The sequence below is a fragment of the Piliocolobus tephrosceles genome, chromosome 18 (assembly GCF_002776525.5).
Source record: "Piliocolobus tephrosceles isolate RC106 chromosome 18, ASM277652v3, whole genome shotgun sequence".
NCBI classification, from domain to species: domain Eukaryota; kingdom Metazoa; phylum Chordata; class Mammalia; order Primates; family Cercopithecidae; genus Piliocolobus; species Piliocolobus tephrosceles.
In genome coordinates, this window is record NC_045451.1 from 69,765,991 (window position 1) to 69,780,488 (window position 14,498).

Sequence of the window (14,498 nt, forward strand, 5' to 3'; positions counted from 1 at the left end):
CAGTATGTTATGTATATTTAATCACAGCTTTAAAAAATATGTAACAAAAATGACAGCATCGGTTTTCCTCTTACAAGTCGATAGGAAAATGATTGCTACAGCAGAAAAATGACCAAAGATATTAACAAAAATTCTGATAAACAAAAATAAAGTAAGTGGCTTAAGTGGAGTAGAAAAGGTTTTTAATCTTGAGAAGTCAAAGAACCTAAGTGGTCAGACTGAGATGGGATATAGACATGAAACCAGGATGGGGACAGGATTTGAGATAGAGATAAAGGCTGTGAGTGACACAAAGTCAATATGAGGTAAAGTAACTAGAGATGTCGAAGCTTGCTCTGAAAAGGATGGAGTTGTTGCTTAATGGCTTCCAAATCAGCAATTACCTGAGGAACTTTTTAAAATAAACTTTTTTTTTTTCTTTAGTAGAGTGGTTTTAGATTTACAGAAAAATGGCCGGACGCGGTGGCTCAAGCCTGTAATCCCAGCACTCTGGGAGGCCGAGACGGGCGGATCACGAGGTCAGGAGATCGAGACCATCCTGGCTAACACGGTGAAACTCCGTCTCTACTAAAAAGTAGAAAAAACTAGCCAGGCGTAATGACGGGCGCCTGTAGTCCCAGCTACTCGGGAGGCTGAGGCAGGAGAAAGGCGGGAACCCGGGAGGCGGAGCTTGCAGTGAGCTGAGATCCGGCCGCTGCACTCCAGCCTGGGTGACAGAGTGAGACTCCGCCTCAAAAAAAGAAAAAAAAAAAAAGATTTACAGAAAAACTATGAAGATAGTACAGAGGTGTCCTGTGTACCTTTATACCAGTTGCCTCAATTAACATCTTACGTTGGGATGATACATTTGTCACAAATAAAAAACCAATGTTAATAAATGATTGTTAACTAAAGTTCATGCTTTATTCAGATTTCCCTAGTTTTTACTGAATGTCCTTTTTCTGTTCCAAGGTCCCATCCAGGATACCACATTACATTTAGTTATCATATCTCCTTAGGCTGCTCTTGGCGTGACAGTTTCTGAGACTTTCCTTGTTTTTGATGAACTCTACAGTGTTAAGGATTATGGTGAGGTAAGTGTAGGATGCTCCACTATTAGAATTTGTCTTAAGTTTTTCTCATGATTAGGCTGGGGTTATGGCTTTGAGGAGGAGGATCAGAGAGTTAAAATGTCATTTTTATCACATTACATTAAGGGTACATACTATCAACATGACTTAGCACTATTAGTGTTAACCTTGATCACCTGGCTGATATAGTAGTTGTCAGGTTTCTCCACAGTACAGTTACTCTTTTTTTCTCCTGTTTCTGTGCTGTATGCTTTGGAAGAAAGTCACTCTGCCTAGCCCACACTTCCATGCTGTTCCTCCTTGAGAAGAGGTGTCTACATAAACTATCTGCGGTTCTTCATGGAGGACTTACTCTTTCTCTCTCATTTATTCAATTTACTAATCAGTGTGGACTTACAGATGATGATACCTTGGGTTATAATCCAATACTCCTATATTCTGTTTCTCAGTTTTTTTCTGGCATTGTCTGTTGGGACCCCTTTCACTTTGCATCTGTATGCCTTTGACATATCACTATTATTTATGTATACTCTTTGAGTACTTCCTTTCTGGGAGTGCAAGATTATCCAGACTCATCTTTTGTTTCCTGCCTTGGCCTAGGATCAGCCATTTCTCCTTTTACTGAGAAAGGTTAATAACCAAGATCTGCTTTTTAGGTGTGCTTCTTGCTTGCTACTGGGGTGTTGCAGCTTGTGGATTCTCTCCAGCTGACATAGTAAGGAAATGTATGTGTATATTACTGACTCTATATACATATCTATAATTCCGTATGTAACTTTGTGTCTGCATTAAACTAAACATGAGTCTATATTGGTATTTCCAGCTGTAATCCATTACCACATTCTAGCCTTCTCCTGACTTGTCTGTCTGTAATCTTCCACTCCAACAGCAAGAAATCTGGTTTCTGTTCACCATCCATTTATTAATATTTAATTGTTCATTTTCTTTATACATGTATAGTAGTTTCAGATTTTTTTTTTTTTTAATTATTTGAGACAGAGTCTTGCTCTGTCACCCAGGCTAGGATACAGTGGCACGATCATAGCTTACTGCAGGCTCAAACTCCTGGGTTCAAGTGATCCTCCTGCCTCAGCCCCCCAAGTAGCTGGGACTACAGATGTCCACTACCACACGCAGCTCATTTTAAAATACTTTTTTATTCTTGCCCAGTGGCTCATGCCTGTAATCCCCACCCTTTGGGAGTCCAAGGTGGGCAGATCGCTTGAGCTTAGAAGTTTGAGACCAGCCTGGGCAACATGGTGAAACCGTATCTCTCCCAAAAATACAAAATATTAGCTGGGTGTGGTGGTGTGAGTCTGTGGTCCCAGCTACTTGGGAGACTGAGGTGTGATCACAGCTCACTGCAACCTCAGCTACCTGGACTCAGGTGATCCTCCTACTTCAGCCTCCTGAGTAGCTGGGACCACAGGCTGTGCCAAGGCACCTGGCTGATTAAAAAACAATTTTTTTAGAAATGGGTTCTTACCAGCTCAGGCTGGTCTCAAACTCCTGACCTCAAGTGATCCTCCTACCTTGGCCTTCCAAAGTGCTGGGATTATAGGCATGAACTCCTGTGCCGAGCCTGAACTATTTTAAGTATACAATCCAGTGGGTTTTTTTAGTATATTCACAATGATGTGCAGCTGTTGCCACTGCCTGATTCTGGAATACAGTCATCACCCAAAAGAAACCCTTGTAACCATTAAACAGTCACTCCGTGTTTTTCCAATCCCCTGGCAAGCACTGTTGGAGCTTTCTAAAAAGTGGTTTTTTATCACTACTCAGATGCTCCGATTCTGTAGCTCTGAAAATGAAGCTAGGGATCTGTTTCTTTTTAAAAAAGTATTCTGCTTGCTTCTGGTAACCAGGCAAGTTTGCATTATCAAGTGTTATGAGCCTAAAAGGACAGGTTATTAAATTTAAGAATAAATTGTAATGTTCTAGAAGCAGTTATTATGAATCAAGGAGCACCTAATCAAAGCTAAAAACAGTGCCAACACAATTTGATTGTCTTTAAAAGTCATCTTAGATAGGATTGAAATGAGATAAAGAAATCATTTTATAAACTGTTAGCTTGTTGCATCCATGTTTAGATTTCCCGTAAATTTAATCTGTAGTCATTATTCATCCATCACTCAATTTTGGTGTGTTTTGTTCTCCTTGGTTTCCCCTAGTTTTTGTAGAGATGAGGTCTTACTATGTTGCTTAGGCTAGTTTTGAACTCCTGGGCTCAAGCAGTCCTCTTGCCTTGGCGTGTGTGTGTGTGTGGTGGTGGTGGTGTTTTTTTTTTTTTTTTTTTTTTTTTAAAACTTCTGCTTACCTTAGTTAAATCAGAGGGAAGCCATCCTTCTCCATGACCTCCAGTACCTTAGTAAAAATGAGCTCTTAAAGAGTGAGTACTTCTTGCTCAGTATGTAGCCATGGTAAAGCTAAGTATATCTGAAAACTTAGTTGTGAAAGATTTGTAGACAGACTTTAATTTTGATCCCCTTTTGTCCTTTTTTTTTCAATTTCTATTTTTAATTGAAAAAAGAATTGTATATAGTTACGGAGTACTATGTGATGTGTTGATACGTATATATATGTGTCTATGTATATATGCATATATACGTGTGTGTGTGTGTATGTATATATGTGTGTGTATATATATACATGTATATATAATGATTATACCAAGCTAACACTTTCATTATCGCTCATACTTACATATTTTGTTGCAGTGAGAACATTTACATACATTATTTATTTATTTATAATTTTTTTAGAGACAGGGTCTCGAACTCTGTTGCCAGGCTGGAGTGCCGAGATGCAATCATAGCTCCCTGCAGCCTTAAACTCCTGGGTGCAAACCATCCTCTCTCTCCAGCCTCCTGAGCAGCTGCAGCTATAGGGGGTGCCACCACACCCAGCTAATTTTTTTTCCCTTCAACTTTTAAGTTACGGGGTAAATGTGCAGAATGTGCAAGTTTGTTACGTAGGTAAACATGTGCCATTGTGGTTTGCTGCACAGATCAACACATCACCTTGGTATTAAGCCTAGCATCCATTAGCTGTTCTTCCTGATGTTCTCCCTCTCCCGACCCCTCCCTCCTAAAGACCCCAGTGTGTGTCTCCCCCCACCACCCCAATATGTCCGTGTGTTCTCATCGTTGACCTCACACGTAGAAGTGAGAACATGTGGTGGTTGGTTTTCTGGTCCTGTGTTAGTTTGCTGAGTATAACAGCTTCCAGCTCCATCCATGTCTCTGCAAAGGACATGATCTCTTTCCTTTTTATGGCTACGTAGTATTCTGTGGTGTATATTTACCACATTTTCTTGATCCAGTCTATCATTGATGGGCATTGGGGTTAATTCCACGTCTTTGCTATTGTGAATAGTGCTGCAGTGAACATACACATGCATGTATCTTTATAATCGAGTGATTTATATTCCTTTGGGTATATATCTAGTAATGAGATTACTGGGTCAGATGGTATTTCTGCCTCTAGATGAATCGCCACGGTGTCTTCCACAATAGTTGAACTAATTTACACTCCCACTAACAGTGTAAAAGCATTTCTTTTTCTCCACAACCTCGCCAGTATCTGTTTCCGGACTTTTTAATAATCACCATTCTAACTGGCATGAGATGGTATCTCATTGCGGTTTTGATTTGCATTTCTCTAGTCATCAGTGACGTTGACTCTTTTTCATGTTTGTTGGCCGCATGAATTCTTTTTTTGAAAAGTGTTCATGTTCTGTGCCCACTTTTTAATGGGGTTGGATGTTTTCTCTTTTAAATGTAAGTTCCTTGTAGACTCTGGATATTAAATGTTTTTCAGATGCACAGATTGCAAAAATTTTCTCCAGTTCTGTAGGTTGCCTGGTCACTTTGATAGTTTCTTTTGCTGTGCAGAAGCTCCTTAGTTTAATTAGATCGCATTTGTCAATATTTGCTTTTGTTGCAATTGTTTTTGGCGTTTTCATCATGAAATCTTTGCCTGTGCCTATGTCTGGAATGGTATTGCCTAGATTTTCTTCTAGGATTTTTAAAGTTTTGGGTTTTACATTGAAGTCTTTAATCCATCTTGAGTTGATTTTTGTATAAATTGTGAGGGAAGGGGTCCAGTTTCAGTTTTCTGCACGTGGCTACCCAGCTCTCCTGACACCATTTATTAATAGGGAATCCTTTCTTCATTGCTTGTTTTTGTCAGGTTTGTCAAAGATTGGATGATTGTGGGTGTGCTCTCTTATTTCTGAGTTCTCTATTTTGTTCCATTGGTCTGTGTGTCTGTTTTTGTACCAGTACTGTACTGTGCTGTTTTGGTTAATGTAACCCTGTAGTCTGGTAACATGATGCCTCCAGCTTTGTTCTTTTTCCTTAGGATTGTCTTGGCTATACGGGCTCTTTCTTGGTACCATATGAATTTTAAAGTAGTTTTTTCTAATTCTGTGAAGAATGTCAGTGGTAGTTTAATGGCAATAGCATTGAATCTATAAATTACTTTGGGCAATATAGCCATTTTCACCATATTGATTCTTCCTATCCATGAGCATGAAATGTTTTTCCATTTGTTTGGGTCCTCTCTTATTTCCTTGACCAGTGATTTGTACTTTCCTTGAAGCGGTCCTTCACTTCCCTTGTTAGTTGTATTCCTAGGTATTTTATTCTCTTTGTAACAATTGTGAATGGGAATTCATTCATGATTTGCTCTCTGCTTGCTTGCTTGTTGCTGTATAGGAATGGTAGTGATTTTTGCACGTTGGTTTTGTATCCTAAGATTTTGCTGAAGTTGCTTATCAGCTTAAGCTTTCAGGCTGAGACAGTGGGATTTTCTAGATATAAGATCATGTCTTCTGCAAACAAAGATAATTTGACTTCCTTCCTTCCTATTGGAATGCACTTTCTTTCTCTTGCCTGATTACCCTAGCCAGAACTTCCAATACTGTGTTGAATAGAAATGGTGAGAGAGGACATCCTTGCCTTGTGCTGGTTTTCAGTGGAACTACTTCCAGCTTTTGCCATTTAGTATGATAATAGCTGTGGGTTTGTCATATATGGCTCTTATTATTTCAAGGTGTGTTCCTTCAATATCTAGTTTATTGAATAGAGTTTTTAACATGAAGGTGTGTTGAATTTGATGAAGGCCTTTTCTGCATCTGTTGAGATAATCATGTGGTTTCTGTCTTTAGTTCTGTTTATGTGATGAATTACATTTGTTGATTTATATATGTTGAACCAACCTTGCATGCCAGGGATGAAGGCAACTTGACTTTTTTGTGTCTCTGTCTTCTTCAGTTCAGCTCTGATCTTGGTTATTTGTTGTCTTCTGCTAGCTTTGGTGTTTGTTTGCTGTTGGTTCTCAAGTTCTTTTAGTTGTGACATTAGGTTGTTAATTTGGTATCTTCCTAGCTTTTTGATGTGGGCATTCAGTGCTATGAATTTCCTTCTTAACACTGTTTTAGCTGCATCCCAGAGATTCTGGTACGTTGTCTCTTTGCCTTAGTTTCCAAGAACTTCTTGATTTCTGCCTTCATTGTATTTGTCCAGGAGTCATTCAGGAGCAGGTTGTTCAATTTACATGTAGTTATGTGGTTTTGAGTGAATTTCTTAGTCTCGAGTTCTAATTTGATTGTGCTGTGTTCTAAGAGAGTTTGTTATAATTTCAGTCCTTTTGCATTTGCTCAGGAGTCTGTTGTTAATACTTGTGATTATGTGATCAAATTTTGAGTAAGTGCCACATGGGAATGAGAAGAATATATAATCTGTTGTTTTCGAATAGAGAGTTCTGTAGATATCTATCAGGTCTGCTTGATCCAGAGCTGAATTTAGGTCCTGAGTATCTTTGTTAATTTTCTGTCTCTGTGATTTGTCTGATATTGTCATTGGGGTGTTAAAGTCTGCTACTATTATTGTGTGTGGATCTAAGTCTCTTTGTAGGTCTTTAAGAACTTGCTTTATGAATCTAGGTGCTCCTGTATTGGGTGTATATGTACTTAGGATAGTTAGCTCTTCTTGTTGAATTGAACTTTTTACCATTATGTGATGGTCTTCGTCTTTTTTTGATCTTTGTTGTTTTACAGTCTGTTTTGTCAGAAACTAGGATTGCAACCCCTGCTGTTTTCTGTTTTCCATTGCTTGGTAAGTTTTCCACCATCCCTTTATTTTGAGCCTGTGTGTGTCTTTGTATGTGAAATGGATTTCTTGAAGACAGCATACTGATGGGTCTTGACTGTACATTTTGCCATTCTGTGTCTTTTAATTGAGGCATTTAGCCCATTTACATTTAAGGTGAATATTGTTATGTGTGAACTTGATCCTGTCATCATGATGCCAGCTGGTCATTTGGCAGACTTGTTTATGTGGTTGCTTCATAGTGTCACTCATCTGTGTACTTCAGTGTGTTTTGTAGTGACTGGAAGTAGAAAGGAAAGTTTTTCCTTTCCGTATTTAGTGCTTCCTTCAGGAGCTCCTTCAAGATGGTGATGAATACCCTCAGCATTTGCTTGTCTGAAAAGAATTTTATTTCTCCTTTGCTTATTAAGCTTAGTGTGACTGGATATGAAATTCTGAGTTGGAAATGTTTAAGACTGTTGAGACCAGGTGCGGTGGCTCACGCTTGTAATCTCAGCACTTTGGGAGGCCGAGGTGGGTAGATCACCTGAGGTCAGGAGTTCAAGACCAGCCTGGCCAAGATGGCAAAACCCCATCTCTACTAAAAAATACAAAAATTAGCCGGGTGTGGTTGCACACGCCTGTAATCCCAGCTACTTGGGGGGCTGAGGCAGGAAAATCACTTGAACCTGGGAGGCAGAGGTTGCAGTGAGCTGGGATCGTACCATTGCACTCTATCCTGGGCAGGAAGAGTGAAGCTCCACCTCAAAAAAAAAAAAAAAGTTGAATATTGGTCCCCAATCTGTTTTGGCTAGTAGGGTTTCCACTGAGAGGTCTGCTGTTAGTCTGATGTGTTTCCCTTGTAGGTGGCCTGGCTTTTCTCTCTGGCTGCCCTTAACATTTTTTCTTTCATTTTGACCTTGGAGAATCTGATGATTATGTGTCTTGCGATTGATCATCTTACTGGGGTTATCTGGATTTCCTGAATTGGAATGTTGGCCCTTCTTGCTAGGTTGGGGAAGTTCTCCTGGATGATATCCTGAAGTATGTTTTCCAATTTGATGCCATTCTTCTCATCTCTTTTCAGGTACCCGTCAGTCATAGGTTTGGTCTTTTTACATAGTCCCATATTTCTCAAGGTTTTGTTCATTCCTTTTCATTCTTTTTTCTCTATTCTTGTCTATCTTATTTCAGAAAGACAATCTTCAAGCTCTGAGATTCTTTCCTGTGCTTGGTCTATTCTGCTATTGATACTTGTGCTTGCATTGTGAATTTCTCGTGTTGTGTTTCTCAGCTCCATCAGGTCAGTAATGCTCCTCTCTAAACTGGCTATACCGTTTAGAAGCTCCTCCATTGTATCATGATTCTTAGCTTCCTTGCATTGGGTTGCAACATGCTCCTTCAGCTCAGCCAAGTTCATTTTCACCCACCTTCCGAAGCCTACTTCTATCAGTTCAACCATCTCAGCCTCAACCCAGTTCTGTGCCCTTGCTGAAGAGGTGTTGTGGTCATTTAGAGAAGAGGCACTCTGGCTTTTTGAGTTTTTAGCGTTTTTTGCATTATTTCCCAACTTTGTGGGCTTATCTACCTTTGATTTTTGAGGTTGCTGATTTTTATTTATTTATTTATTTTTTTTTTTTGAGAGAGAGTGTCGCCCTGTCGCCCAGGCTAGAGTGCAGTGGCATGAGCTCGTCTTACTGCAACCTCCACCTCCTGAGTTCAAGCAATTCTCTTGCCTCAGCTTCCTGAGTTGCTGGAATTACAGGCACACGCGCCACCACACCCAGCTGATTTTTTGTATCTTTAGAGATGGTGCTTCACCATGTTGGCCAGGCTGGTCTCAAACTCGTGACCTCGTGATCTGCCCATCTCAATCTCCCAAAGTGCTGGGATTATAGGCGTGAGCCACTCTGCCCAGCCGAGGTTGCGGTTTTTTTTTTTTTTTTTTTGAGATTGAGTTTAGCTCTGTCACCCAGGCTGGAGTGCAGTGGCACAATCTTGGCTCACTGCAACCTCCGCCTCCCGGGTTCAAGCCATTCTCATGCCTCAGCCTCCGGAGTAGCTGGGATTGCGGGCACCTGCCACCATGCCCGGCTAATCTTTGTATTTTTAGTAGAGATGGGGTTTCACTATGTTGGCCAGGCTGGTCTTGAACTTCTGATCTCAGGTGATCCGCCCTCCTTGTCTTCCCAAAGTGCTGAGATTACAGGCATGAGCCACCACGCCCGGCCAGTTGCTGACCTTTAAATGGGGTTTTTGTGGTGTCTTTTTTGTTGATGCTGTTGTTGTTTTCTGTTTTTCTTTTAACAGTCAGTCCACTTTTCCATAGGGCTGCTATAGTTTGCTGGGGGATCACTCCGGACCCTAGCTGCCTTGGTCTTTCCCTTACCTGTAGGTATATCACCAGTGAAGGCTATGAAACAGCTGAGATGGCAGCCTGCTCCTTCCCCTAGGAGCTCCATCCCGGTGGGGGGTTGGGGGGGATGGGGGGCAGTACTGACCTTTTGCCAGCCTGGACACTGCTGTAGGAGGTGTCTGGAGATCCCTCTTAGGAGGTCTCACCCAATCAGGAGGGACAGATCAGGGACCTGCTTAAAGAAGCAGTCTGGCTGCTTTTTGGTTGAGATCTGGTGTGCTGCACTGGGAGTAAGCGTTCCTTGCCCAGACAGCCTGGACTCTCCAGAGCCAGCCAGCCTGGAAAGGCTGAGTCCACTGAACCGCAGAGACATTGGCCACTCCTCCCCCTAGGGGCTTGTCCCAGGGAGAGATCAGAGTACTGTTCCTTTAACCCTGGCTGGAGTTGCTCAAATTGCTGCAGGAGGCCCCACCCAGTGAGGAGGGATGGGTTGGGGTCCCACTTAAAAAAGCAGTCTGGCCATGATCTGGCACAGCAGTTGTGCTGCCCTGTGAGGGACTCCTCCTCATCAGGACCACCTGGATTTTTGGGCGCAGGCTAGAACAGGTGGGTCAACTGAACTGCAGAAATGGCAGCCGCCCCTGCCCCTGGGAACTCATCCATTTTAGGCAGTCTCTAGCCTGTTGCACCCGCTGGCTAGAATTCCAAGCCAGTGGGTTGAGGTGCCATGGAAGTGAGGCCCGCAGAACGACACTGCTTGATTCCCAGGATTCAGCCCCCTTCCTAGGGGAGTTGATGGGTAGATTTCTCACTTTGCTGGGATTCCCAAGGCTGGAGTCTGTAAAACTCTTGGGTTTCTGTGTAAGCCTGAGCAACTGCTCTGCCAAGACTCCGTTCAGCTCTGTGTATTGAACCTAAGGCCCTGGTGGCCTGGGTTCACGAGGGGATCTCCTGATCCATGGTTGCAAAGATCCGTAGGAGAAGTGTGGTTTCCTGAGTGGGGTTACACAATCACTCACCGCTTCCCTTGGCTGGGGGTGGGGTTCCTTTGGCTCCCCAGTGCTCCTGGGTGAGCCATTGCCCCACCCTGTTTTTTTTTTTTTTTTTTTGTTATCTGTGGGTCATGCCATCCTCCTAGGCAGTCCCAGTGTGAGAACCTAGACATTTCAGTTGAAGGTGCTGAATTCACTTGCTGTTATCATTCCTGTCTGAGAGCCATGGACTGCAGCTGTTTCTAATTGGCTATCTTGGCCCCTCCTGCCCCCTTCTTGTCTTACAGGTGGAAGCTGAGGAATAATCCCAGTGCTTTGTGAAACTGCTATGTAGAATTTTCAAGTCAAACTTAAGTTGGAAGATAGTGACTAGAGCAAACAGACCAAAACATACATACATACATACATACATACATTTATTTATTTATTTATTTATTTATTTATTTTGTTCATTCCTGAGACAGAGTCTTGCTCTGTTGCTCAGACTGGAGTGCAGTGGTGTGATCTCGACTCACTGCAACCTCCACCACCCAGGTTCAAGCAACTCCTGCCTAAGCCTCTCTGGGAATACAGGCATGCATCACCACTCCTGGCTAAGTTTTTATATGACCAAAGCATTTAAAACATTGATTCTGAGAGAACTCACTACATGCTGCAGGACTGTAAAGTGATCTCAAAATAGACTTTCTGTAGTTGGAACACTTCTGTAGATACTCACTTGTGTTATACATGTGCAGTCTCCATGTCTGTAGCATATAGATTTGCAAATTCTATTATTTCTGTTCCCTGTAGTCCTCTAGGCCACATTGGCAACTAGAGGTGTTTTTTTCTCTCAGCCCTATCTTGTAAATAGTCTGAGTTGTCTTTCTCTGTTACTGGATTTTCCTCCGGTTCTCCCTCCTTTTGTCAATGTTCAGTAGTTTTTCCTCCACAGAAATGGTCCCAAGGCTTCTGTCTTTCTTGATCACTTGATCAGCTTTTCAAAGGCTCCTCTGTTTTTTTTTTTGTTTGTTTTTTTGGAGACAGTCTCACTCTGTCACCTAGGCTGGAGTGCAGTGGCACTATCTCGGCTCACTGCAACTTCTGCCTTGCTGGTTCAAGCAGTTCTTAAGCCTTAGCCTTCTGAGTAGCTGGGACTGTAGGCGCGTGCCAGCACACCCAGCTAATTTTTTGTATTTTAGTAGAGATGGGGTTTCACCATGTTGCCCAGACTGCTCTCAAACTCCTGAGCTCAAGCAGTCTGTCTGCCTCAGCCTACCAAAGTGCTGGGATTACAGGTGTGAGCCACCTCACCCAGCCAAAACCTCTTTTTGACAAAGTTCAGCCTCATCCTATAGGTGATTTTGTACTCTCTGCTAAGATAAAATTTTCTCCAAATTGTTAGCCTTAGGATGAAGGACAATTCATGAACAAAAAAGAACTATTTGTTTCCTGAAGAGTCAATTTAGTTATTGTACTAAGAAGTTTGTCAAACAAGACTTGTTGTATTGCACTTACCTCAGCTTTCAAGAAGGATGTTTATCTGTGTATCATTGCTGTTGTCTTGAGTTGTGTGTTTTGATTCTGCTAGTCTTGTTATTATAACTTAGCATTAGTTTAGTGACATTGCTATGATAACGATATTGGTTGTCTGTGAGGAGTCACAGCTAGGTGAACATTTCTGTTTGCCTAATATCTTTGAATGATAGAAAATTTTAGTTTTGGTTATAATTTTGACTGAATTAGAAAACAGACAAATACCGTTCTGTGTTTTTGAGACTGGGTCTGGCTCTGTCACCCAGGTTGGAGTAGCACTGTTGCCCGGGCCAGACTGCAGTGGTGCAACCTTACCTTACTGCAACCTCTGCCTCCCAGGCTCAAGGAGTCCTCCCACCTCAGACTCCCCAGTAGCTGGGACTACAGGCATATACCACCATGGCCAGCTAATTTTTAAATTTTTTCTAGAGACAGGGTTTCACCATGTTGCCCAGACTGCTCTCACACTCCTGAGCTCAAGCAGTCTGTCTGCCTCAGCCTACCAAAGTGGTGGGATTACAGATGTGAGCCTCTGTGCCCAGCCCAAACTCAGTTCTTTTTTTTTTTGAGACGGAGTCTCGCTCTTTCACCCAGACTGGAGTGCAGTGGCCGGATCTCAGCTCACTGTAAGCTCCGCCTCCCAGGTTTATGCCATTCTCCTGCCTCAGCCTCCCAGGTAGCTGGGACTACAGGCGCCCGCCACCTCGCCCGGCTAGTTTTTTGTATTTTTTAGTAGAGACGGGGTTTCACCGTGTTAGCCAGGATGGTCTCGATCTCCTGACCTCGTGATCCACCCGTCTCGGCCTCCCAAAGTGCTGGGATTACAGGCTTGAGCCACCGTGCCCGGCCAAAACTCAGTTCTTAAGGTGCTTATACTTTAAAAAAAAAAAAAAAGGCATCTGTACATCATCTTCACCCAAATGATGTTTAGTTTACAGTAGAGTTTTTGATGTACGTATATCTTGGTGCCTCAGAATAGCAACTAGAATGTTTTGCCTTCATTATAAACAAAATTATTTAGAAATAGCAGTGATATTGAACAATATATTTTTAGTATCCCTTGAGTGATCCCAAGTAGTAATGCCATTTGAAAAAAACCACCAAGAGAATACTGGGTTATTTTGTTTTAGATGAAGATACATTTTACTGCTGTAAATTAGAGTGGAAAACTGTTAATAGCATACATTTAGAGAATGTTAATCCTGAAAGTCAGTTGCTGTTCGATAATCCTGCCAGTCCGTTGCTGTTCAATACATAGACTGGTCTGTAAGGAGCAAGAACATACTAATTTTAAGGGAAGAAACATCTTGGAAGGCAGAACAGAATCTGTGAACTGCATCATTTAGCCATTGGATAACAAAGTCTATAGTAGAGCTTGCAGCTGGTTGGCTTAAACAGGAAAGTAGTCCTGAACAAGTATTAATACCTCTGTGCAGCCCTTAGGGCATGGAAATTGAAGTGCAGTCTGTGTAATAGCCACCAAGATTGTTACACAAAGAATGGAGGAATATGAAGAACTCTTCTTAGCCCCATGAAGATACCACCAAGTATTTTCATTTAGCAAGTGGCCATACTGCTATGCATCATTGCCCATCCCCTCTCACCCTCCAGCCACATTTGAGAGTTCCAGTTTCTCACCAACATTGGGTCTTCTTAGTCTTTAATTGTAACCATTCTGGTGGGTGACATCTCATTTTTATTATGTTAAAAATGTAATCATTTAATTGACCCATAATATTTGTACATATTTATGGGGTACATCTGATGTTTTGTTCTATGCATAGAACATGTAGTGATCAAGTCAGATTATTTAGGATATTCATCACTGAGTGTTTGTCATTTCTGCGTTGGGAACATTTCAGGTCCTGTTTATTAGCTATTTTGAAATATATAACCTATTGTGGTTAATTATAGTCACATACTGTGATGTCAGACGTTAGAACTTATTTCTTCTATTTATGTTTCTACCCTTTAATTAACGTCTCGTCATCCCCCACTGTCCGCAGATACCCTTCCTAGCCTTTGGTATCTGTCATTCTCTCTACCTTCATGAGATCAACTTTTTTTTAGCTCTCACATATGAGTGAGAACATCTCATTAATTTTCCTGGTGACTAGTGAGGTTGCACATCTTTTCCTGTGCTTATTTGCCATTCACTGTATGTTCTTTGCTGAACTGTTAAAAAATCATTTACTCACTTTTAAATTGGGTTATCTTATTGATTCATAAGAGTTATTTATATGTTCCAGATATAATTCCTTTAGAATTACATAATCTGGATATAAGTCCTTTATAAAGATGTGATTTATAAGTATTTTCTCCCAGTATGGCTGGCTTTTCATTTTCTTAATGCCTTAACGGGATCATCTAAAGAGCAGAAGTTTTTATGATGTGTAATTTATCCATTTTTTGCTTTCATAATTTCTGCTTTTCATTGCCTATTTAAGAAATCTTTGTCTAATCCAAGGCC

At 41.5% G+C, this 14,498-nt stretch overlaps 1 protein-coding gene across 12 annotated transcripts in view; it reads left to right on the forward strand.

The window, feature by feature from the left end:
* The window catches only part of ANKRD12 (ankyrin repeat domain 12), a 132,475-nt gene that overhangs the window by 21,405 nt on the left and 96,572 nt on the right, over nt 1-14,498 (forward strand). Inside the window, exon 2 of one of the 12 annotated variants that reach the window (XM_023228391.3) lies at nt 952-1,073. The exons of the other annotated variants lie outside the window; for them this stretch is intronic. The gene's annotated coding sequence lies outside the window, so the exon portion shown is untranslated. The remainder of the gene's footprint in view (nt 1-951; nt 1,074-14,498) is intronic. 12 annotated transcript variants of the gene reach the window in all.